The sequence below is a fragment of the Pimephales promelas genome, chromosome 17, assembly GCF_988280905.1.
Source record: "Pimephales promelas chromosome 17, fPimPro1.hap1.1, whole genome shotgun sequence".
NCBI lineage: Eukaryota > Metazoa > Chordata > Actinopteri > Cypriniformes > Leuciscidae > Pimephales > Pimephales promelas.
Window position 1 is genome coordinate 8,889,842 of NC_142785.1, and position 23,280 is coordinate 8,913,121.

The window sequence follows — 23,280 nt, forward strand, 5'->3', positions numbered from 1 at the left end:
ACGCCTTCCCCTGCCTGGGAGCGCTTGCTTCATCACAGAAGCTGAAATGTTGTGTGTGCCGGTTCCTTATATATGCTTCCGCCTATGTGTCGTCACACATCACGTCATCACGTTGATCCAATCGGAGATTGGCTTAGTTTCATTCATGCTTCAGAGACGCTACGCTGAGGGGCGTTCCCCCAAAGTGTCACTTGGACGCAGTTCTCGTTCCCTTCTCAGGGAACAAGGGTTACAGTCGTAACCCGAGGACGTTTTGTTTCCTGAACATTTGCGTTGATTATTGTGAAATTTTGCTTTAAAAAAATATTAAAATAAGTGTGGGTTTGTTTATCATTGGAGATTATAATTATACCTAAAAGAAAAAAAAAACATTTTAAAAGGTAGGGCCTATGCTTTAAACACGTTTGCATCATTACTCAATTACAATTACATGCACATTCCTGCCGACTTACCAAGAAGCCATCCATCACGCACAGCTCCTGTTTGCAGTCTGTTCCCTACACTGCTGTTGGACAAAATGTAGGAATCATGAGTTGACCCAGGCCATCTCGCAACTACATTTGTCAGAGACATATGCGCATCACATATGATCTGCACATTCAAAGAATGAAAATGTTTTCGGTTAACAAAAGCAAATTCATTCTCAGATGGTGCCTTTATTGCAACATGAGTGCAGTCAATAGCACCGATTACATTGGGAAAACCGGCGATTGCTGCAAATTGCATTTTGATGTTGGCCTGTGCAGCTTGCGTGTAAGGAAAACGGATGTATCGGGGTGCCATCCCCACAATGGCATCCCATACATATGGCATGACACGGCTCAGGGATGACTGCGACACATCCGATCGGTCTGCCAACTCTCGCTGGAAAGTACCAGTGGCCAAGTGGCCTAATGTGGTCAATACTTGTACAGGAACACTCAGCGCGTGGTTTCTCCGCGAAGGTCTTTCCAATACTGGCCGTAATTCTGAACACAATTCCAAGAGGATGGCTCTTGGGAATCGAAATCGGCTTATGAGCCAATCATCATCATGAGCAAGGAAATCTTCACGGTCTCTGAAAACACGCTCCCTCCGTAGAGCGTCATTAGCAAGGTCCTCTAACAGCGCTAGAGCATCCATTATGATGAAATGTTATATACGCACATACCTTTTTATAGCCCATTCATTACAAAAAAATAGTATTTGCACCTGGTTAAGAATGCTGATAATGATAATTCAGGTTGATGCAATTTGATTTATTGGGTGATGTAATAGGATAATTTATAAGTTTTTCATTTTAAATAGTTATTGCTATTTGGGCCAGTTGGTGTCGCCAAAACCCATACTCTTCTAAAAGAGTGCTTACGCACGGTCAAGAGCATCCTTACGGTGCGCACTTATTTACGGCAAGTTTATTTTTTATAAATCACGATGTGCGCGTGGAAAAATGCGTACGCATATTTCTATGCCCATTTTGTGCGTACGCAACGTTTATGCATGAGGCCCCAGGTCTTTTGTATGTGCTTCATGAATTTTTTTGGGGTTTTACTCAAGATAACTTAAAAGGAGCGAGCAAAGATTAGCATAACCAATATCCCTCATGTGCAGATTGATATTTAAACGTTTTATATTTTTTAGATATTTAAATGGAATAAAACGCCAATAACAAAGTGAACTAGGTAGGTTAGCTGATTACCTTAAATATCCATAGATATCGTAGTCAGTTCTTACGGCCGTTAACACTTTCTCTGACAAGCGGATGCGATGAGACCCGTTTTCCGGTTTGGTAACGTGACGCACGGCATGAAGCCTATTGAGAACGTGTTGGTCGCTATTGGTAGAGAAATAGGTGCACAAAACATCATGTCTGCTTCTAGAATGAATAAAGCAATGGTTGTTTTTCTGAAAGAAGTTGAAATGGTCAATCATTTAGTGGAGTGCGGCTTGACTGTTCAGGATGTTTTTGTCCCTGTATTACCCTTGTCCAACCTCTCGAAAAAAGTGATGTTGTCAAATGTACCGCCGTTTATCTCTGATAAGGCGCATGAGAATATTTTAACGCGTTATGGAAAATTGGTCGGGCCAATTAAAATGATTCCTCTGGGTTTGAAAACTCCAGAGTTGAAACATGTTATGTCATTCAGACGTCAGGCTCTTATGATACTGAGTGCTGAATTCACAACTCTTGAGGTGTCCGTTAAATTAACGGTGTTTGGAAAAGATTATACGATATTTATCAGCACTGAGTCCATGAAATGTTTGTTTGTGGAACCCAGGGCAGGTTTTAAACTGACCCAGGGCAGGTTTTAAATGTTCTAGAAAATAATGATGCAGCTAAAGTGACCAGTGCCAGCGCAGCGACCAATCCGAGCGCTGATATACCCACGCTCCCTGAAATCGCAGAAGCTGAACAGTTGCATTCAGGTTGTAATGCTGATATTATCACTGATAAGCCTACTATTGCTAAAATACCCGAGGCTGAACAGAGTGGAACAAACAACAGGATGGAGGCTGTTGTTGAGGTAGAGCAATCCAGAGAATACGATGTGCCTATAAGTGATTGTTTGAGTGAGACGCAGGCATCAAATAACGTGTCAGACAATGATGTTGAATTGTAAACTGAAAGGTCAAAATCACAAGTTACTAATTGTGTTGTCCTCACTGCAGTGTAGCAACTGTAGCTATACAACCAGCTAACTCTGATGCAAAATGACGACAAGTCGTAGTGAGCGATTTCTTGCTGTTTACTGTGGCTTTAACATCATCTTACATGACAGAGTGAAAACTGTAACAAAGAAATAAAGATTGACTGTTTTAACATAAATCTTGTCTGAAGAAAAATATCTGTATATACATGTAAATAAATATTGTAACTATGTGTAGTCGTTTCTTTTTAAACACTATTGTAACATTAACTTATTAACATAAAAATGAATTTTGTACTTACGACATTGCCTCTAGTGCTAACAACATATGGATTACATGTGCTCACATACTGTCAGCTTCCTTACTTCTATACAGGAAATGACCTCTAACCCTAAACTCCAGGTCTACATCATATCAAAATAAAAGTCCCTAATATTTTGCCTTAATGGCAACACACTCCCCGCCTGACATCTTTGAGGTCACTACACAAACAAGTATGTCTTAACTAAAGAGATGAACATCACTCTTTACTCAGAAGCAAAACAAGTTCGGTCACTGGTCTAAGCTACTTTTTTAAATGTCCTTGATCTGTGGTCTTCAATTCCACCTTACGGACTTTCCCGTCTTTTCCAAGAATAGCCTTTGTGACTGTCGCCATAGGCCAGCTGTTGCGGACAACTTGGTTGTCCTTGAGGAGAACGACATCTCCTTCTTGCAGATTTTGGTGAGATTTGGTCCATTTCTTCCGCCCTTGTAAGGTTGACAAGTACACTTGTCTCCAACGGCGCCAGAACATGTTGGACAAGGCTTGTACTTGTCTCCATTGCTTGGTTAGGAGGTCTTTGTCCGTAAAGTCTCCTGGAGGAGGTGGAGTGCCAACTTTCTGTGTCAACAGCATAGATGGTGTGAGAATGAATGGATCCTCTGGATCATTTGAAACTGGAACCAGAGGCCTTGCATTCATAATTGCTGTCACCTCTGCCATTAGAGTGCACAAGACTTCATTAGTCAGGCGAGTGCCATGTTCAAGAAGCATTGACTCCAGGATCCTTCGAGCCACTCCAATGAGGCATTCCCATGAACCACCCATGTGCGAAGCATGAGGTGGGTTAAACACCCAGGAGCATCCTTGTTGGTGTAGGTACCTCTGAACAGTGGTGTCTGGTTGTTCTGCACTCATCCCGAGTTCTCTGCAGGCCCCAATGAAATTTGTACCACAATCTGACCTCAGTTGTTTGGCTGGTCCTCTTATGGCAAAGAAACGCCTTAAGGCATTGACACAGCTTGAAGTGTCCATTGAGGCAATCACCTCAATGTGAACTGCCCTGGAGCTCATACAACAGAATAATATGGCCCACCGTTTGCTCTCAGGCTGAACTCCTCTTGTACGTCTAGTAGTGATGTACCATGGTCCGAAAACATCTAGCCCTACATACGTGAAGGGAGGGCAGGCCTTGAGACGCTCAGGTGGCAAATCCGCCATTAGTTGCTCCTGTAGTTAGTTGGAGAAGGTTGGAGAAGGGCCCGGGTGCATAGCTGAGACATGCTTGGTGCTGTCACACTCAGAACATTTGACTAATGCAGTGCAGTCCTTTGCCACATGACTATTTGAGCCACAACATTTAAAGCAGAAGCCTCTATCCTTCAGAAAGGCTTTCCTGTCTTGAAGGTCTTTGGCTCTAAAGGCTTTGCACTTCTTAAGTGGATGTGGCTTTGCATGTATTGGGCAGCTCTTATTTGGATCACAGGAAGTGCTCGCCTCTGCAGGGGAGACATTGGTCTTATGAACTGTAATGGGGTTCTTGATGCTTTTAAATTGGGAACTTTCAGCCTTTACAGCAGATCCGCTAGCATTTAAAAGGGCAAAACTGGGATCATTCCTTTTCTTTGCCTCATAGCACATGAATCTGGTAAAGAATTCAAATGGTGGAAACCGTCCTCCATTTTCTTCTTTATGCTTTGAACCCGCAGAAATCCATTTTTCCTGAAGTCCATAAGGCAGCTTGGCTACTATAGGTTCTATGCCTCGCGCAGTATCCAGGTAGGACAAACCTGGAAGGTAGCCGTCTTCCTTAGCACACTGCACTTCCATCAGCAGATCTGCCAACTCCCTTAGCCTCAGATTTTCTTTCGCCAAAACCTTGGGGAACTTGTCAAGTCGAGTGAAGAGGGCCTTTTCAACTACCTCTGGCGCTGCGTAACATTCCTGAAGACGTTCCCAGGCTTTTCTGAGTGCTATGTCTGGACTTGCTACGTGCACTGAACGCAGACGTTTCACTTGGTTGCTGGATTCTCTGCCAAGCCATCGAGTCATTAAGTCTAGCTCCTCAGTAGCAGTGAGACCCAGCCCTTGTGTAGCATTTTTATATGAAGACTGCCAAGCACGATAATTTTCTGGTTTATCATCAAACTCATACAAGCTTGCACTCACCAGGTCACGTCGCGCTAAATATTGAGCAAGATGTTCAGTTGCAGACCCACTCTGATCAGGTTTTAGCTGGGGGTAATAGCACGGAGCAGAAATATTCAAGTCAGTATGAAACTTCTTTGAATCAACTTGAGTTTCGTTTTTGTCATATAAAGTCTGACCATATGACAATTTGGCTGCCGGTGGAACATAAACATCATCAAGACCATCCTCTGATAAATTCCCATTTCCTATGTTATTAGCCTGTCGTGGCTCATGTGAAGAAACAGGAACCTGCTGGTATGAAGAGAAGGCATTGTTCGGAATGAAAATGAGAGCGCCATCTGTAGCAGGCTGAAAAGCCTGAGAGCAAGTGTTCATAGCTTCTCGCTTTGGGGAGCTAGTTGGGCCAAAATGAGTTTGGACGTATTCACTCGTCCGCTCCATTTTATCTTCTCCCGACGAGCCTGTTTCATCCAACAGAATACACTTCGCAATTGAGTCAGCCGATTCCCAAACGGCTGCTTCAGCTTCAGCAGCCGCTACTTCACGACACATGGCGAGTGTTTCAAGCTCAGTCTCTCTTTTTACCTTCTCCAACTGTGATTCAGCTTCTTTAGCTGCCTTTTCTATTTTAGCTTTAGCCTCTTTTTCTGCGTATACAGCACGTACTTTAGCAGCTGCTGCTTTAGCCCGTGCACGGATTACTGCACTCCTTGATGACAGAGATGAGTGAGAACTTCCACTTGCTACAGAAGACTTAGCACGTTTTCCTTCCATCTTGCCACAATGTTCAACACTAACTTTTCTGTCTTTTCACTGTGTTGTCCTCACTGCAGTGTAGCAACTGTAGCTATACAACCAGCTAACTCTGATGCAAAATGACGACAAGTCGTAGTGAGCGATTTCTTGCTGTTTACTGTGGCTTTAACATCATCTTACATGACAGAGTGAAAACTGTAACAAAGAAATAAAGATTGACTGTTTTAACATAAATCTTGTCTGAAGAAAAATATCTGTATATACATGTAAATAAATATTGTAACTATGTGTAGTCGTTTCTTTTTAAACACTATTGTAACATTAACTTATTAACATAAAAATGAATTTTGTACTTACGACATTGCCTCTAGTGCTAACAACATATGGATTACATGTGCTCACATACTGTCAGCTTCCTTACTTCTATACAGGAAATGACCTCTAACCCTAAACTCCAGGTCTACATCATATCAAAATAAAAGTCCCTAATATTTTGCCTTAATGGCAACACACTAATAGTGATTCGGACAGTGATTGTTCAGATTCGATTGCTGATGAAGTGTCTGAAATTAATTCACAGGAGGGTACTGTTGGGAAATTTGCTAAATCTCGTTATTATACTGTGGAACAACTTAATGACTTTTTGAATGCAACAAAGAATCAGAGAAAGCCAAAGGTTGAAACGTTCTTTCCTGATTTAAGGCTCTTTACAGAATCCTCTCTAATCGCCATGAAGAAATGAAGTTTTATTAACTAAGTTCGGGAGGAGCACGTTCAGATAATTGACACGAGTGGATAGCAATCAGCAATCAGCAGCCAATGATAAGAGGGTACAAATAGACTCAGCAGTCTTACCTCGATCCATTGGCAGTTTGCAGCATTCGGCCGTGTCCAAATCTAGCTCTTCCCGTTTCGATAAAGAATCTTTCTTCTTTCAGGATTAGAAATCTTTGCCACAACACGGTAACGTCATTTTCTCGTGGGCATCAGGCCATACAAACGGGCGAAACATCCGCAATCTACTTCCGCGTATTCTTTAAACTGGACCATTCAATAATTACTGCCATATAGAAATAGACAAAACAATGCTGCCCTCTTAACGCAAAGGAACGGACCTTCCTACAGCATCAGGCTGCCGCAACAGGTCGTAAGTTAAGCCACGCTGCAGATTCAGTCCCGGCTGATCCACACTCTCAAACATCTGCCGGGTCAACTCCGTGAGCGCTTAGCTCAAAACTTTCGTGTCCCTGATTGAACTTCGCATCGCTTCAATTGTTGAATGACGAGCAAGTTATGCTATCTGGGTAATAATTGCGATCGGAGGATCACACGTTTTAATTGTTTCTGTACAAATTATTTGCTTTCCTTAATCTCGATGCTTGCTTATGGTGTAAACTCACATGTAAACAGTAGAACTGGGAATCGAATCCAAAAAACAATCGATTCCTCGATTGCGAGGCGTTAGGAATTGAGAGTCTGGAATGGAATTGAGAGAATTCCTTTAAAGGGAATCGAATCCTCTTTTAAGATTTTAACTCAAACCGCGGCTCGTAACCGATATATTTGTCAATACAATCACGTCACCTATAAATAAATAAAGTTCAGACTAATTTAAACCCACAGCTTCACAATTTGGTTTTACTGATTATTGATAAGAACGAAAAAATCGGCTGGGAACGCGACCCTAAATCACAAATAAATAAATAAAATGAGAAAATAAGGGGGCTTTTACACAGGGCTCATTTGCTGCGATCTGAGCACGTTTGTTCCCGACACCCCCCACAGCGTGGGTCTGTTTTCGCACAAAACTTGTTTCTATCACACAAAACTTGTTTCTATCGGATCTGGTGCGTTTGCGTGCATCTTACGTCATCGTAAACGTGCACGCGCGTGATAGAAAGCAGAACGTCATGTTTTGTTTTTATTTATTTATTTTCATTAATTTGCTGCTATCACGCGCAGTTGAGTGAACAGTACGGGTCTATTGTGCGTGTGTCTCATAAGGTGGACTTCTGCTACTTGCAAACGGACTCTTAAGGAGACAGTGGATTTCCAAACGTGTTGCTCTGATTCCATGCACAATGCTCGAATACGCTCACTCTCGCTCGTATCCAAGGTAATTCCTCAACAATATCATCCCTTACTTATTTTAACTGAATACATCACATAAGCTAAAAACGCATGCGCAGGATACTTACTTCCTGAACAAGTGCGCACCCGAGTCCGTGCTGCTTTCACATACACGCAAACCGCGGCACGGTTCAGAAGCAAGACCATCTCCTCCAGGTAGTCTTGGGTTCGGTACCCCAGTGCGCACCCGTTTCCCATAACGGCATTCACATTAGCGATTTTAATGCGAACCGTGCCCCGTTACGGACTTAACTGCCAGGGTGAAAGCTCCCAAAGCCATTTTCAAACGTTAATAAGATGCGCATAATCCTGCAAAGATTTAATCTCCCCTCTTTTTCGCGTCTTTGATTACGCTCAAGAAGATGATCTACTTCCCCCTTCGCTCGGCTTCACAACACAGCTCAATTTGCACAGGTACGTTTCTCCACTGCCCCAGCAGTGATGTCTCCTCTGCTTCCACAGGTGCTCTCTTTCTCTGGTGAATTTTTCTGCACTGCCACAGCAGTGATGTCTCCTCTGCTCCCATAGGAGCTCTGTTTCTCTGGCTAATTTTCTCCACTGCCACAGCAGTGAGGTCTGCTCCACTTCAGCTAGAACTCTGTTTTCTGTAGCTAATTTTCTACACTGTCCCAGCAGTGACGTCTACTCTGCTCCCACAGGAGCCCTATTTCTCTGGCTAATTTTCTACACTGCCACTGCAGTGACGTCTCCTCCGCTCCCACAGGAGCTCTGTTTCTCTTGTTAATTTTCTACACTGCCCCAGCAGTGTATGTCTCCTCTGCTCCCACTGGAGCTCTGTTTCTCTGGCTAATTTTCTACAATGCCACAGCAGTGATGTCTCCTCTGCTCCCACAGGACCTCTGTTTCTCTGGTTAATTTTCTCCCCGCCACAGCAGTGACATCTCCTCGGCTTCCACATGAGCTCTCTTTCTCTGACTAATTTTCTACACTGCCACAGCAGTGATGTCTCCTCTGCTCCCACTGGAGCTCCGTTTTCTCTGGCTAATTTCCTACACTGCTACAGCAGTGATGTCTCTTCTGCTCCCACAGGATCTCTGTTTCTCTGGCTAATTTTTACACTGCTATAACAGTGATGTTTTCTCTCCAGTACATCACTATTCAGAATTATAACTCCTGCTAAAACCCCTAATTGATTATTTTCTCTGTCCAGCGAGCATTGGTCTCCAAGCGGACGTTGCATGCATCAAAGTTATCCTCCAAGCTACACTGCTACAGCAGTGATGTCTCTTCTGCTCCCACAGGATCTCTGTTTCTCTGGCTAATTTTTACACTGCTATAACAGTGATGTTTTCTCTCCAGTACATCACTGTTCAGAATTATAACTCCTGCTAAAACCCCTAATTGATTATTTTCTCTGTCCAGCGAGCATTGGTCTCCAAGCGGACGTTGCATGCATCAAAGTTATCCTCCAAGCAGTATCTCCCAGGACCCTTCAATCCTATGTTACTGCTTGAAGATAATGTAAAGAAAGAAAACGATAAAAATGTATCTCATAACTGGCCTTTCCCTGATCTTTCTCTTTTGAATCAAATCTTTTATCTCCTACCTTAATATCATTGAGAGCCTTCAAATCGGGTCCATTAAAGGTTATCTGAACGGCATCCAGTTTTTTCTATAAACTGATGTACGGCACTCTTTCCGTGGAGATAAACAATTCACAAACCCTGATTAAAAGGATTCTAAGATCCTAGCCCACCCGCTCCGACGCTGAACAACCCATAACACTGGACATTCTCATCAAAGGTATTCAGGCTTTCCGCACCGGCTACCAGCCCCTAAGTTCCGCTCACACACTCGATGCCATGTTTAAACTAGTTTTTCGTTTTCTTAGACACTCAGAAACCGCCATCATTTCGTGAGAGGAGTGAGTGCTTTCCCAGTGGAGCACTTACATTTTTTCTTCTTCATCCAGCAAGCAGTTGGTCTCTCCGTGGATGCAGTGTGAGGAAAATCTCCTGGGCAAGCACTCATTTTTCTCTTTTCAGGTTTCCTCTTTCCGTCCAGCGAACATTGATCTCTCAGCAGACGGAGTGAGAGCTTTCCCAGTAGAGCACTTGCATTTTCTCTTTCATCCAGCGAGCAGTTGGTCTCACAGCGGACAGAGTACGAGAAAATCTCCAGGACAAGCACTCATTTTTCTCTTCTTCTTTCCGTTCTAGTGAGCATTGGTCTCATAGCGGATGGAGTGAGTGCTTTCACAGTAGAGCTCTTATATTTTCTCTTTCATCCAGGGAGCAGTTGGTCTCACAGCGGACGGAGTACGAGAAAATCTCCTTGACAAGCACTCATTTTTCTCTTTCCAGTCTTCCTCTTTCCGTCCAGCGAGGATTGGTCTCACAGCGGATGGAGTGAGAGCTTCCCCAGTAGAGCTCTTACATTTTCTCTTTCATCCAGCGAGCAGTTGGTCTCTCAGCGGACGGAGTACGAGAAAATCTCCTTGACAAGCACTCATTTTTCTCTTTCCAGTCTTCCTCTTTCCGTCCAGCGAACATTGGTCTCACAGCGGATGGAGTGAGAGCTTTCCCAGTAGAGCTCTTACATTTTCTCTTTCATCCAGCGAGCAGTTGGTCTCTCAGCAGACTGAGTACGAGAAAATCTCCTTGACAAGCACTCATTTTTCTCTTTCCAGTCTTCCTCTTTCCGTCCAGCGAGCATTGGTCTCACAGCGGATAGAGTGAGAGCTTTCCCAGTAGAGCTCTTTCATCCAGCAAGCAGTTGGTCTCACAGCGGACGGAGTACAAGAAAATCTCCTTGACAAGCACTCATTTTTCTCTTTCCAGTCTTCCTCTTTCCGTCCAGTGAGGAGTGGTCTCACAGCGGATGGAGTGAGAGCTTCCCCAGTAGAGCTCTTATATTTTCTCTTTCATCCAGCGAGCAGTTGGTCTCACAGCGGACGGAGTACGAGAAAATCTCCTGTACAAGCTCTCATTTTTCTCTTTCCAGTCTTCCTCTTTCCGTCCAGCGAGCATTGGTCTCATAACGGACTGAGTGAGAGCTTTCCCAGTAGAGCACTTATATTTTCTATTTCATCCAGTGAGCAGTTGATCTCACAGCGGATGCAGTGTGAGAATCTCCTGGGCAAGCACTAATTTTTTCCACTTTTCAGTTTTCTTCTTTCCATCCAGCGAAGATTGTCTCAAAGCAGATGGAGCAAGAAAGTTTCCCGGTAGTGCACTCACCTTTTCTCTTTCATTTCAGCGAGCATTTGGTTTCACAGCGGATGCAGCGTGAAAACCTCCTGGACAAGTATACTACAACCACACCTCGTTCGCAGTCCACAAGGGCCGTGAGTCCAGGCAGTGAGCCACCATCACGGGCCTCCCTGAACAAGCATCCAGGCCCCTTCTCGAGATGCCAGCCCGCCAATCTTGGCACTCTTTGGGGGGGCTTTAGTCCGGCGGCTGTCCTCTGCTCTTTAGCCTTTTGGGGGGAGTACTCTGGGTTCGGGCAGAATTCCGAGCTCGGAGCCCTCCCTCCGGACAGCACGCCAAATATGCATTGAATCTTACTCACTCAAAATTATATGTAAGTGTGAACTCGTGAAATGAAGTTTTATTAACTAAGTTCGGGAGGAGCACGTTCAGATAATTGACACGAGTGGATAGCAATCAGCAATCAGCAGCCAATGATAAGAGGGTACAAACAGACTCAGCAGTCTTACCTCGATCCATTGGCAGTTTGCAGCATCCCTCCTCCACCCCTTCTCCACACTCCTACTTCTCCACACTCCTCTTTCTAAAATATCACTTACATACGGGGGGAGTACTCTGGGTTCGGGCAGAATTCCGAGCTCGGAGCCCTCCCTCCGGACAGCACGCCAAATACGCATTGAATCTTACTCACTCAAAATTATATGTAAGTGTGAACTCGTAAAAGCCAGTTTAGAGGAATTAGATCAGCCTAAACGATATAGACTTAAAAGTTTGTGAGTGCAGTCAGAAAAAGACAAAAAAATTCATGATGATCAGGAAATATTGGATTTTGTATTTTTTCTCTTTTTTAATCCAGATGGTCTCCTTGAACATCGGATCCTTAAATATAAATGGTTGTAGGGATACAAAAAAGAGAAATACTTTATTTAAGTACTTGCACCTTAAGAAAAGCAGATGTAATAATGTTGCAAGAGACACACACTGATGTTTGTAATGAAGCTGACTGGATAAATGAGTGGTCCGGTAGCATTAGCCTCAGTCATGGCACAAATCTGAGTGCTGGTGTTGCGTTTTTAATTTCAAAACGTGTAAAAAATGATCCAGACTTTTTAGAAATAATACCTGGACGCTTATTACGTGCTGATATAACAATAGACCATAATAGTTTTTCTTTTTTTTATATTTATGCTCCCAATATTGGAAGCGAAAGAAATGTGTTTTTTAGAGAATTTTCTGATGAATTGATGAAATGTCCTCAGGATAATATTGTTACAATAGGCGGTGATTTCAATTGTACTGTAGATCACAAATTAGATAGAAATCATGAGGAACCTCATTCTGGTTCAGCATACGTTTTTAAATCTTTAATTAATAGACACAATTTGGTAGATTTGTGGAGGGATGCTTATCCTCATGTTAAACAATACACTTGGTTAAAAATGAATTCAAATACTGTCTCTGGTACAAGACTGGATCGTTTTTATGTTGAAGAGTGTAACAAAGGAAGATTTTTTGGTAGTTGTATCTCACCAACATCTATGTCAGATCATCAATTTATTTCTATGTCTATGTCTGTTCAGTCGTCTAAACCCTATCAGGCACACTGGCACTTTAATAGCAGATTACTGCAAGATCATATCTTTGTGCACTCTTTTGACCTTCTGTGGAGATCTTGGAGGGAAGAGAGACATAGTTGTACATCTTTAAGACAGTGGTGGGATTTGGGCAAGGTGCAGATAAAGAACTTTTGCCAAAAATACACTGCACAGAACACAGAAAATCTGAAAATGAAAATGAAGATATTGGAACAAGAAATTCTTCAGCAAAGCTACAATATTAAAGGAGACAGATTATTGTCAGCTGACATCATTAAAGAGAATAAAAATCTTTTGAAGGATTTATTGGAGGAACAGGAAAAGGAAACTTTTGTGAGAACAAGATATATAAAGCACAATGAAATGGATGCTCCAACTGCCTTCTTTTTTGGACTAGAGAAAAAGCCGAAAGAGCAGAATTTTTTTCATAAACTGAAACTTTCTAATGGCAGGGAAACTACTGACCAGCTGGAAATTATAGCTTCTGCTATATCTTTTTATGAGACCCTCTATCAGTCAGAACACTGTGAGGAAGCAGCAGCTGAAGAACTTCTTCTAGATCTTCCACAGTTGTCAATGACAGAGAAGAAGGAGCTGGAGGGATTTCTAACTTTTGCTGAGCTCTCGAGTGCGGAGCAGGAGCTGAACAGCGGCAGATCCACTGGACTGGATGGTCTGTCTGCAGAGTTCTACAAGGGGTTTTGGAATGTGCTTGGACAAGATCTGTATCATGTTCTTCTGGAGTCCTTTAACCAAGGTATTCTACCCTTGAGCTGCAGAAGAGCGGTGCTTACTTTAATACCCAAAAAAAGGGGATCTTGGACTCTTGAAGAATTGGCGTCCTGTTTCATTACTGTGTACTGACTTTAAAATACTGTCAAAAGCTATAACTAATAGTTTGAATAAATGTATGGCAACTATAATTCATGAGGATCAGTCATATTGTGTCCCCAAAAGAACAATTTTTGACAACCTATTTTTTCTAAGAGACATAATCACAGTTGCCAAAAAACATCAAATTGATATTGGACTCTTATCTCTCGATCAAGAAAAAGCTTTTGACAGAGTGGACCATTTGTACTTACTAAAGACTTTGAAAGCCTTTGGATAACTGTATGTATTAGAGAGAACGAGGACATTTCTGCTTTGTTTTTTTTCTTTTTTTTTGTCAAAAAGCAACATCTGCTAAAATTAATTGGGATAAGTGTGTGTCGTTGTTACTGGGTGAGTGCAGGGGCGCAACTACCCAGTTTCAGAGGGGTATGCAGCAACAATTTTACCCCCCCCCCCCCCAAAAAAAAAAAAAAAAAGAAAAAAAGGAAAAATAAATGTAATGTTAGTGTGCTGAGTAATAAGTGAGTAGGAAGAAATTAGAGCTAACATAAAAAAATAAGTGCAAAATTGTCGCTTATTAACACAATTAAACTATAGCTACTCCACCTTGATGTTTCTCTAGGGGGGTTCGGGGGCATGCTCCCCCGTAAGAAAATTTTTTGTTCTGTAATGTTAAATTCAGCAGTCTGGTGCACTTTGAGAGTTCTAAATTAAAAGCTCCAACCCATAGTCAGGGTGCAAATTAAACAAAGAAAAATTTGTTAGTTAGTGTTAGTTAACTCTTTTAGTTAGTGTCTGTCTACATTACACTACTACTCAATAATAGTTATAATATTAATTCCATGATAGTAATAGCCATAAAGACTATTGTAAAACAAATGCACAGAAAAATAAAGGAAACTTTCATAATTAGTTTTGCACTAATTTCTATACTTGATAAGCGCATAATGACATGTTTCATGGGCCAGTGTGTCAGAAAAAAAAACTAAAGCTGACTTTTTTTGACCAATGCATTACACCAGCACAGCGCCGCCAATTAAGCAAAAAACAAAACAAAAACAAACAACAAACAAATGTATGAGTTTTGTTGGCCGTTAAAACAAATAAATTAAAAAAGGATGAAATGTATTGGCTGAAAAGCACGTCGGCCCAGCGGGAATCTCCCGGTAGTCCCGATGGCCACCGAGATATAGATGGCCTACATGCCTGGATGTCACATTTTAAATCCTACCTGTTGGCTTTCAGCAATGCATGCAGTTATTTCAATTTACATGCCATCTCCTTTTCTCTCTTTCTTTTTCTATTTTTAGCCCCACAGCATTTTGTTTTATCCATCTTTTTCGACGACAACTCACTACTTGTACCTCAGTACCTGCTCGCTCAGCGCTCACGGCGCCCCCGCCCGCTCGCGATATTACCCGCCCCCCTTCTCCATGAGGGCGCCTACTCTAGCCTGGCTGTTAGTCCTCTAAAATTTTATATAACATTGAAGGAATGCAGAAATGATTTAGAAACGCACAACGGCAGCTACATATAGAAATACAATATAGCATATATATAATTTTTTTTTTTTTACCATCGCTTTGACGCCCCCCATTGTGCTGCGCCCCTATGCGCCGCATATAGCGCATACCCACTTTTTGCGCCACTGGGTGAGTGGCAAAATACAGACCCTCCTCGTCTTCCACAACAATGTAAATGGATTAAGGATGGTTTTAAAGTTCTGGGGGTATATTTGGGAACTGACCTGTACATGGAAAAGAACTGGGAGGGTTTAGCTGATAAAGTTACAGGGAGATTACAAAAATGGAGGTGGATCCTTCCAAAGCTATCTTATAGAGGAAGATGTTTAATTGTTAATAATTCGGCAGCCTCAATGTTGTGGCACAGGTTCAGAGTGTTGGATCCTCCTGAAGAGCTACTTGTCACAATTCAGAAAAGTTTTGTCAATTTTTTTTTGGGGATGGTTTTCATTGGCTTCCTCCTGGAGTTTTATATCTCCCAGTAATTGAAGGAGGACAAGGACTCATACATTTACAAGCAAGAATTAAAACAATGAGACTTCAAACATTACAGAAATTGCTTTACTGTTCAGACAAGATACCCTGGGTTGCATATAGCTTGTCAATTCTACAGGATATGGGAGCAATCGGAATAGACAAGCAGTTGTTTTTAATTGAAAAATCTCCTGTCTCGAAAGTAAGTTGTTCTCTCTTTAAGTTTTATGCGTCTGTCTTCAAAGCTTGGCAATTGTTAAAGAGGGTTAGAAAGGAGAGTGAACATTATGGTGTTTTAGAACCATTATTTTTTAACCCTCTTTTTAAAACAAACTCACTAATTTCAAGTACAGTGGTTGATAAGTTTTTAAAGACTGGAATAGCTACTGTATTGGATTTAATTGACTCTACAAAAGGTCAATGGCATACAGCTAGATCAATAGCTGATCAAGTTGGACTTAAATCGGAAAGATATGTTGAAAGGGTTAATTGAGGATGTTAAAAAAATCTTTTCCTCAATCTTTCTTGACCTTTGTAAACAATTTTTTTTTCAAAATGATGAAAGGTCTGTGACTTTTCCTGATCTCATAGTAGAAATAGATTATGAATTGGGTGACAATTTAAATAATACTTTGTTATTAAAGGGAGTTAATGATGTATTTGTAACATATTCCCGTAGGGAATTGTGTATTATTGTATAACCATTGCTATCGCTATAGAAGGTGGTAAGTAAAAATTGGGCTACAGAAGATAAGGGTTCGTCTCAAGGAGGCATTGATAGAGTAAATAAAGAGACAAAACAGATCAGTTCAGTTTGGTGTTGGTACCATATATTAAGTGAACATAAAGACAAAACAACAACGACAACGCAATACCCAAAATTTTCCAATCATGCAGAAAGGTTCAATAATTCATAGAAACCCAGGCACAATATTACTCAGAACTGGAGAATATATTCATATAAAAAGACCGGTCCCCAACACACAAGAATTGTCCATAGGATGCAATAGTCCATGAGCCAGAATTCATCTAATGGCTCTAAGTGTGTAGTAGTGTGTGTGTGTGTACGGATAAGAGTAGAAGGGGTGAGCAGACTACAATAGCCTCCTACCAACCCCACAAGGCAATGAGGTTACTGGGCCGGTTCTGTTCCAGGTAAATAATGGCTCGCCATCAACTGGCCCGCACTGGTCACACCTGGCCAATTCCCGCAGATAATTGACACCCCGCGGCACCAGTCGGCTTCTAAACAACGGTAATGGACACGAGTGCAGCTGCTCCGGTGGCTTCCCCTTCATACTACTGATTGGGGAACTCACCGCAGCTTCTAAACCCGTGCTTGAGTGCTAGGATTGGTTGAAGCGCTCACTGAACTATCATGTGACTCTTGCATATGAAGGGTGTGTTCAGGTGACTGGGCAAAATTAATTAAATTTTGGACAGAATTTTTCCCTGGGTTACACCCTCCCCCCTTTAAATCCATGCACGTCCCTGTTGCATGTCGGAACACTAGATGACATGAACCGGTGACCCCGTGTCAGACATAGATGAAATAATTTAAAACGTCAGACAAACTATGGAGCAGAGACCGAGCTACAGAAATTAGAGGATTACCTAAGGTCGAATATTGTAATCGCTCAGGTGGTACTCTGTGTCGTGTCGAACGTCTGAAAGTCAAGTCGTGGTCAACTATGTCATAGTCAACTGAAGGCTCAACAGAAACAGCAGGCAGTGGACTGGATTCTACAGGAGGGTCTTCATTCAACTGGATCTCGGTAAGTGTCTCTTCAGGTTCAGGTGGGTTCTCAGTTACTGTTCCTGCAACATCTTCCTCTTCCACAACTTCCTTTTCCTCACATGACTCGCTGCTGGATTCGGATACAGACGACACAACTGGGGCTGGAGGACAAATAGGAGGTGGTATAGAAGAACTACAGTCAGCAACATCACTGGGAAGAACAGCATTTGAAACTCTGCATTGTCTTTCTACAGTGAATCGAGAAACAGATGGTTTGAAGATAAGTGACTCTGCATCTTCAATGTAATCATCACTGACAGGTACGTCGACCAATTGGCCTGATTTTTGGGTTTGTTGGCGAGTTTGTGGCTTGGAACCATGATCACGCTCTGGCGACGGGACATTCTCAACTGCTGGTAGAAAGCTACATGGAAGGAGGAGATCTCTATGTAATGTACGCAGTGGTCCATCTCTACCCTCTATCTTTACAGTGTAAACTGGGAGCTCACCAGCCCTTCTGACAACAACATAGATGTCCCGCTCCCATTTATCTGAGAGCTTGTGCTTCCCCCGGAAACGTACATTTCTTACGAGCACTCTGTCTCCCACTTCCAAGGCTGACGGAATAACTCTCTTGTCAAATCGTGTCTTGTTCCGCTCAGATGTTTTTAGAGCATTTTTGGAAGCAATCTGGAAACTTTCTTCCAAACGTAGCTTAAGCCCTTGCACATATTGAGAATGAGTTTTGTATTGTGGTTCACGCAAAGGTAGGCCAAAAGCTAGGTCGACAGGAAGACGTGGGGTTCTGCCAAACATTAGTTCATATGGGGTGAACCCGGTTACTTTGTTTCTTGTGCAATTATATGCATGAACCAATGGCTTCACAAAGTCTTTCCATTTTGATTTTTGTTTGTCTTCCAAAGTACCCAGCATACCCAACAACGTCCGATTAAATCTCTCCACTGGGTTTCCTCTTGGATGGTACGGCGTCGTCCGACACTTTTGAATACCAGCAACTTCACACAACTCCTTAATCAGTTTTGACTCAAAATCTTGACCTTGATCCGTATGCAACCGTTCAGGAATTCCATAATAAACAATGAAGTTATCCCATAAACATTTCGCTACAGACCTTGCTTTCTGGTTTGGTGTTGGGATGGCCACAGCAAACTTAGTGAAATGATCAGTCAAAACGAGGATATCACGGGTGTTGCTCGTGTCGGGTTCAAGACTTAGGAAATCCATACAGATTAATTCGAGAGGACGAGATGTTTTGATGCTGAGCAGTGGAGCAGCTCGTTCAGGTAAAGCCTTCCGTCGCACGCAGCGACCGCACGTTTTGATCTTGTGCTCAACGTCATTAGCCATCTTCGGCCAAAAAAACCTAGTGCGAACAAGGTCTAAAGTGCGCTCAATTCCCATGTGGCCCATTTCATCATGGAGACTTTTTAGCACGGCTGAACGAAGACACTCTGGTAGAACAAGTTGGTAAGTAATATCTTGATTGTCTTGACGTCTCCTATATAGGACTCCATCAATCAACTCCAATCTTGCCCACTCTCTCAACAAAAGAGGTAATTCATGGAGCTCTGTTCTTGCCCTTGGAGGGATCTTTTCTCCAGTCTCCATCTGATGCACCAGTTCTCGAATGGTCGCATCACCCCTCTGTTCCTCCTTGATGCTGAAATGAGACAGGGCTGGAGGCAGCTGACCATCTTCAGTAGCGAAGCTGTCAGGGACTGCCATTGCAGTGATAGAGAGGGACTCAACCAGCGTAATGCCCTCAAGACCAGGACTGTCAGAATGAGCAGCTCGAACGAGACAACCCTGACAGATGGCACTAACAATTTCTGGAGAAATCGAGTTTGAGTCAGCAAGACGATTTTCCAGGAACTGTTGTATGAGCTCATGATCTTTAGGCGATTCATCAAAACACTGGTGAGGACGTCGAGAGAGTGCATCTGCGTCTATATTTTGTTTCCCAGCCCGGTACAAAAGTTTAACCGAATATGTGGAGAGCGCAGCCAACCAGCGGTGACCAGTAGCATCCAGCTTGGCAGAGGTGAGTATATAAGTCAAGGGATTGCTATCGGTCACAACGGTAAAGACAGCTCCATACAGGTAATCCTGAAACTTTTCGGTAACACTCCACTTTAATGCCAAGAACACCAGTTTGTGGGCGGGATAACGACTTTCACTCTGAGACAGGCCTCTGCTTGCATAAGCTACCACTCTCAGCTTCCCCTCCTGTTCCTGATAGAGTGCAGCTCCCAGTCCGGTTGTACTGGCGTCTGTGTGAAGTATGTACGGTTGGGATGGATCTGCAAACCCAAGGACTGGAGCTGTGGTTAGTTTATCAATCAATGTGGTGAAAGCAACTTGGCAACTGGAACTCCAACGTTCTCCAAAAGGCTGTTTTGGACTTTGGTATTGAGCGGGTGGTGATGCCTTGTTTCTGGCCTTCCGTACAGGTAAATACCCACGAGTGAGGTCGTTCAGAGGTTTGGCAATGGTGGAATAATCTTGGATGAAACGGCGGTAATAACCCGCAAATCCCAGAAAAGAGCGTAGTTCCTTTAGATTAGTGGGAATTGGCCAGGATTTGATGGCGTTTATCTTTTCTGGATCCGTTTCTACTCCTCTCTCTGACACAATATGACCCAAGTAACGTACAGATGTTTGGAAGAACTTGCACTTTTCTGGTGACAATTTTAATCCGTACTCTCTCAACCGGTCCAGCACTCGTATCAATCTCCTCTCGTGTTCTTCAAGGGAACTGGAGAAGATTATTAAATCATCCAAAAACACCAACACTTCACGAAGATGGAGATCGCCCATGCATCTCTCCATCAATCGCTGGAACGTACTTGGAGCATTAGTGACCCCCTGGGGCATCCTATTAAATTCCCAGAACCCCAGGGGTGTCACAAAAGCAGTCTTGGGCTTATCCGCTTCGTGCATTGCAATCTGGTAATAGCCTGACTTCAAGTCCAAGACTGAAAACCATTTTGAACCGGTGAGCGCCGTGAAGGATTCTTCTAACTTTGGAAGAGCGTAGGCGTCCTTGATGGTCTGGAGGTTAAGCTTCCTATAGTCGATGCACAACCGGACATCCCCATTCTTCTTCCGCACCACGACAATAGGAGAAGAGAAAGGTGATGTGGACTCACAAATGACACCGGCCTCCAGAAGCTCACTCAAATGACTACGAACAGCCTCTATGTCGCTGGGATGGATTGGTCTAGCACGGTGTTTAAATGGAGTTCCATCATGAAGCGTGATGTGATGCTTTACCTTGTTCGTGCATCCAAAGTCAAGGTCATGATGCGAGAAGACCTCTGACATGTCCCGTAATCTCCTTGTGATCCGCTCTTTCCACTCCAATGATATGGGGGAGTCACCGAAATCAAAATTGAGAGAGGTAAGTGTAGGTTCTGATAGATAACTTTTCACTTGATGCCGTGACAGGATGCAGTGGTACGTTCTGAGCTCTGCGATGACAATCAATGGTGGAATGTAGATGTCCTGCTCTGACTCATTTGTTACGACCACTGGGACTTTATAGGGGGCATGAGCCGGAAGAGTAATAAGGCAGTTGCTAACACATAGACCTCCAGGCAAGATGGATGCAGGATGCTGAATGAGGACAGACTGGCTGGTGCTGGGAGAGACGACTTTAGCAGAGCCCTCGATGACTAATGTGCGTCCAGCCGGAACACGCACTGGGACTTTGCTTAAAAGTCTCACTACTCCAGTATGGCCAATGTCTCCCTGCTGTTGCAACAACTGGAGGGTCTTTAAGACGGCTCTATAACCCTGTGAGCTTGGTTGGAATGTTGGCAAGTTGCTCTGCAGGTATTGCTCATAAAGAGGTTCAAGCGCATTCATCCCGATCAGAAAAGTGGACGGAGCTTCAGAACAGACATCAGGGACAACTAAAGCCAAAGTTGAAACATCAAACTCATTGCCCATAAAGTCTTTTGGAAATTTTACCACCATCTCCACATAACCAAGGTAAGGGACTGACTGTCCAGCAGCACCTTCGATGTATAATAGATTATGGAGTTAATTTGTTGATCTTGCAAATGTTCATTGTAAAAAGAGGCAGATACAGTGGTCACCTGCGAACCAGTATCAAGAAGGCACTGACAGGTTTGCCCAGAGACAGCAACTTCAGCGGTGCATCTCGACCCCACCAGGCCCTTGGGGAGATGGACTATTGCCTCCCGGTTGGACTGCTGGAGAGTGACGCACTGAACAGGCTTCTTCAACTTTGCGGGACAGTGTGAGTCGAGCACAGTTCCTGTTTGTCCCCCAACAAGAACTGAGTCTAGTTTAACTGGTTACGTGATGGTTGTTTCTGTTTCTGCCACTTTTGTTTCTTTTCACTGAACTGTCTTTTCTTAGCACTGACGAGTTCCGAATTCGGCTGGTTTTCACATTGTGGCCTGATGTGTCAATCTTCTCCGCAGCGGAAACAGAACCCAGGCTTTGGACTTGTAGAAAGATTACTCACAGCAGCTGCCATGTTCTGTTTTTCATGTGACTTTGGAACAGGATTGGGTCTTGGGGTGTAAGACTGTCGACCCTGCAACTGGTTTGCAGTTAGGACGGCTAATTGACGCTGTACTGCAGCCATCTGTTCAGTGAGTTGTGTGGTAATATTTGTCAAGGTCTCATATCTTTTCCTTTCTTCTTCTCCATATGCAATCTGGACTTGTGATGATACTTTCTGTCTGGCTCCGCCTCCCCCCAGGTGCTGTTTCATTCTTTGTGTCTTTGCGGCCTCACGATCCTCTTCAGTTCTTAACAGCAGCAGTAGTTCGGCAAAACCCGGTGGTTTCTCTTTTCTCTTTTTAAGCTGGAGTTCAGATATCAGGACGTTGTCCCAACATCCTCTGCAGAACAGAACTGATTAAGAAGATGTCTATTAATTTCAGCTTTTGGTACACCTCCCCTCGTTACTGCAAGATTTAAAGCAACCTGTAATCGCTGAAGGTAAGCTGAAGGGTTTTCACCAGCATTTTGAAAAGTGTCCATAAATTTTGCATACAACTCCTCCCCATCCTGCACCGTCCCATAGGCGGAATCAAGCTGTTGGATGTAGATATTAACAGACATGTCAGGACTTAGATGTTTCACTATGTCGGCAGCTGGTGGCAGGAGGCTGTCGAGAATTTGTCGCGTTCGTTGGATTCCGGACATGGCAGGATCATTGAGAACCAGATCCACACTGGACCGCCATGTGTCATAGTCCACTTCGTGTTGTGGTCGTGGCACCTTCCCAGAAAACACCCGGAGTCTGTGGGAAGAGCGCAAGTGCACAGCAGTATCTTCAGACTTGACAATGTGTTCTACCACATACCTTTGTAACTCAGGAGGGTTGAGGTCTGAAGCAGTGAAGTTAATGGTGGCATGTCGCTCCCTTGGCTGAGCTATAGGAGCCGTGGTGGACAGTAGAGATGGAGCAGTCATTTTATACGGTGACCGAGTTGTTGTATTCACTGAAGACTGTTCCAACTTCTAATACCAACTTCTAAATCAGGGTGAAGCTCTGAAATTGATCTACTGATCTGGCCCATCATCTCGTTCACCACTTCAGCATAATTTTGTCCAGTCAGTTTAGCAACTTCTTTTAAGTCAGCTAAATATGTCTGAGTTTTAGAACTTCCCACATTTTCAGTATATATTTGAGAAAGATTCTTAATGCAATAATCGATACCTGTCTCTGAAGTTTGCTTATATGGTAGGAGTGGATTCAATAAAGTTAAAGGTAAGCCAGACTCATATTCAACGATGAGCATATTGTGAAACTCGGACTCGGGTGACTCAACAGTAAGGATACGACTTATCTTACCATACTGTTGAAGAAACCCTTCCACTTCCTCAGCAACTTCAGACTCTGTAACCAATACTGCATTTGGTATTTTAACGTCAAGTGTTTCAAAAATATCCATAATCAAAATAATATTGGTGAGTCTGAATGTTCAAACTTGTGTATATTAAATACCCTTTC